Here is a 3,328-nt window from a genome sequence, read left to right on the forward strand (position 1 = left end):
GTTTACGTGTTTTTATTCATGACCAATATATTTAATACTAAGTAGTTTGATGTCTGTCTGATTTCAGTAACCGTTGAACCGATTGGTCTCTACTCTTTAGGGAATACAGATATTGGTTTGAGCTATTTTGGGACATCAACCATCCCCACACCTAACCTAATTTTTTTTTCTTCTAAATATTTCAAATTCGTAAAGGTAGAGAAACCTCCTTTACCCTGTAGGGGCGAAGCCCCAGAAATTTTAAAAATTTAAAAAAAACCCTTAAAAATAATCGTTAAATTTTATTTAAAATCTCCCCTGAACCTGGATGGAAAAGCCCTTGGGATTTAGAAGCAAAGTTAACTTGTCTGTCTGTACGTAACACTAGGATGGGTTTATGACGATTACATTTTGGCGAAAAGAACAATAACAAATACATTAACGCATTTATTACTCAACATTATTTGGAAGTCTGAATAATTGGTTTATTAATCGAATAATTTTTGTTTGTAAAATTATTAAATAATATTTTGAACTTAAAAAAAGTTTTAATAATATTACTTGTTAATTATTTAAGTAACAAAGATTGCCGATTTTTCATGAAGATTTTGCCGACCAATGAGAATCTATTATACAATAACCGATTAAAGATTATTCAATCTCAATATAGGAAAAATAATCAACTTAGCCTCTTTAATTGTCTTATCACTTGGGCTTCAATTTTGGCAAATTGTTTGTATTAGAACTTCGCCATTTAAGAGGGAGGGAAGTTTTGACACATTTATCTTTGGATTGAGATGATAGGTTATTAGGGATAAAATCATACTTATATGATGAATTTTCCCAAGTTTTAAGATTTTTTGGATAGGTCTCCAGCACACCCCTCCTCAACCGAACTTTATATTTAAAAAATGTCCCAAACATTCGGACAATTGGGCGTTCAAATAGGACCTAGTGGTAGTTAGAATCCCAGGTACAAGTCCAACAAGGAGCTGAACCTGCTGATCACCAATAACAGCCAGGATTAGCAGAGGGTATCCAGAGGGGCATCCATTGCCCAAGCCTTATAGACAAATTAATGTCGTCATGTTGTAATATACAGCTATTCCACATTGGATAGTTTTGGGAATGGGTTCAAATCCCCACTTGTGATAATACATTAGGGCACTTCCTGTTAGGAACTCCAGGCAGTCAGTTTGGTCAGAGGAGCAAAGCTTCTCTATTTTGGGGCTGTCCCTGTCGCACTACAATTACACTAAAATATTAAAAGAAGAGTGAAGTTTGTATCAGGTTATTTAGTGTTATTTGACTAAAACCTTAAAATGGCCATATCTGGCAAGAAGGAACAGCTAGGATTTTGTTCTCAACAGATTCTAACTACCACTAGGCCCTATTTGAACGCCCAATTGTGCGAATGTTTGGGACATTTTTTTAATATAAAGTTTGGTTGAGGAGGGGTGTGCCAGGTTTAGGAGCTGCAGGCCTCTAATTGGTCTCTGGACAGGTAAGATTTAGAGGTCAACTTATAAAACATAATATGCATCTTTTTATTGTTATTTACATATTTGAAGAAAAAATATGCATGTTCTTTTTTATAAGTTGACCTCTACCTCTTAAAAAAATATTTTAATTCATATTTTTACCTGTCTAGAGACCACCTGGAGGCCTGCAGCTCCTGAACCTGGAGGCCTATCCAAAAAATCTTAAAACTTGGGAAAATTCATCATATAAGAATGATTTTATCTTTAATAGCCTATCCTCTCAGTCCAAAGATAAAGCCTATATTCACCGTTTACGCAAATGTGTCAAAACTTCCCCCCCTCTTGATGTAGTCTTCCTTGATATTTGGATAAGAGCTTTTCGGTCTTTTTTTTACATGGTTTAATTTAAGTCATTTAGACTTTGGAATAGCATTTGATGTAAATACGTCAGATTAGAAAGCAGATTTTCAGTATTTCAGATACAATCCCAAGTGAAACCGTCTATATTTTGTATATGGTCATGGTCAACCAATAGAGATAATCTAAAGACACACTCTAATTTAGCCAATTGGAATACAGCGAAGGAACAACTCGGTCATACTATTAAAAGTGTAAAAGTTTTAGTAAGAAATGGCGGAAATTTTATTATTTAAGGGGGGGGGGGGGAAGTTCTGACACATTTCCGTAAACCTGGTGTATAGGCTTTATTTTTGGACTGAGAGGATAGGTTATTAGGGATAAAATCATTCTTATATGATGAATTTCCCCCAGATTTAAGATTTTTTGGATAGGCCTCCAGGTTCCGGAGCTCCAGGCCTCCAGGTGGTCTCACTACAGGTAAAAATGAAAAAAAAATTTTTTTAAGAGTTAGATGTCAGCTTATGAGACAAAATATGTATGTTTTTTCTTCAAATATGTGAATAACAATCAAAAAGAAGCATATTTTGTTTTATAAGTTAACCTCTAACTCTTCAAAAAAAAAAATCTTATTTTTAATTTTTACCTGTACAGAGACCACCTGGAGGCCTGGAGCTCCGGAACCTGGAGGCCTATCCAAAAAAGCTTAAATCTGGGGGAAATTTATCATATAAGAATGATTTTATCCCTAATAACCTATCCTCTCAGTCCAAAGATAAAGCCTATACACCAGGTTTACGCAAATGTGTCAGAACTTCCCCCCCCCCCCCCTTGTTAATGTTATCTTTTTACAATGGAAATTCCATATTTGCCAGAACAAATTTAAAGAAAATAAAGTCTTAATCTACATAAACCAAAGCAACAAATCTTATCTACTAAGCTGAATGTCTTTTATAGAAAAAGAAGCATATCTAGAACTGATATATTGAGACGCACAATACTTATTTTTCATTTTAAAACTCTGTATTTGATGTCGATGATTTTATAAACATTCAGCATATCTATTTTTAACTAGGATTTTATACATTTCATATTTTGGCATAAGCATTGATGCAAGTGAAGAAAGCATTTTTCTATTGAGATAGCCTCTGTGTATGTATGATTGTATCCACCTAATAGATTACGATGTTTGACTACTAGAATTTCCTTTTTAAGTTTGACGAATTTTGGGTTCAGATGGATAATCTAGACATAATATGTCTATTATAATTTTGGACCAAAAATCAAAGTTCCTAGGCAAAACCTATTTTAGTCCCGTCTTTGTATCTCTGGTGTTAATTGGAATGCCTACGCTTTCTTAATTGTACCCCAATTGTTCAGGAATAATCGTACCCTGTTAGAAATCGACAGGTCAAATGAAACAATGACTGCTGTGCTATTGTGGACATACTTATCATGTTATCTGATACGCAAAGTTATTGAGAAGCTTAGCTACTAGTAAACAATAAGAA

The sequence above is a fragment of the Acartia tonsa genome, chromosome 8 (genome assembly GCF_053477335.1).
Source record: "Acartia tonsa isolate MP-2025a chromosome 8, ASM5347733v1, whole genome shotgun sequence".
Lineage (NCBI taxonomy): Eukaryota > Metazoa > Arthropoda > Copepoda > Calanoida > Acartiidae > Acartia > Acartia tonsa.